The following is a 251-nucleotide window of genomic DNA, read 5'->3' as shown; positions in this document are numbered from 1 at the left end:
GCTAACTAAAAGCCACAATCCAATAAAAGCTTAACTCTGGTCACACTGTTCGCCAACAGCAAATATCCATCTTATTTGTTTTCAAGTAGCAGGGAATTCAAGCCAAACCATTGCAACTCTGCCATCAATCATTATGTTAAGCCCACCTAACGAATTTCCATACAATTTATTTCATTGGCCTGATTGAGTTTCGATTTCAAAGCTCATGTTTAACGGAGAGTTGCTAGACAGCCTGGCAACAAATGTACCTC

Source organism: Alosa alosa, chromosome 19, assembly GCF_017589495.1.
Source record: "Alosa alosa isolate M-15738 ecotype Scorff River chromosome 19, AALO_Geno_1.1, whole genome shotgun sequence".
Classification (NCBI taxonomy): Eukaryota; Metazoa; Chordata; class Actinopteri; order Clupeiformes; family Clupeidae; genus Alosa; species Alosa alosa.
Note: the sequence above shows the minus strand (reverse complement) of the source record.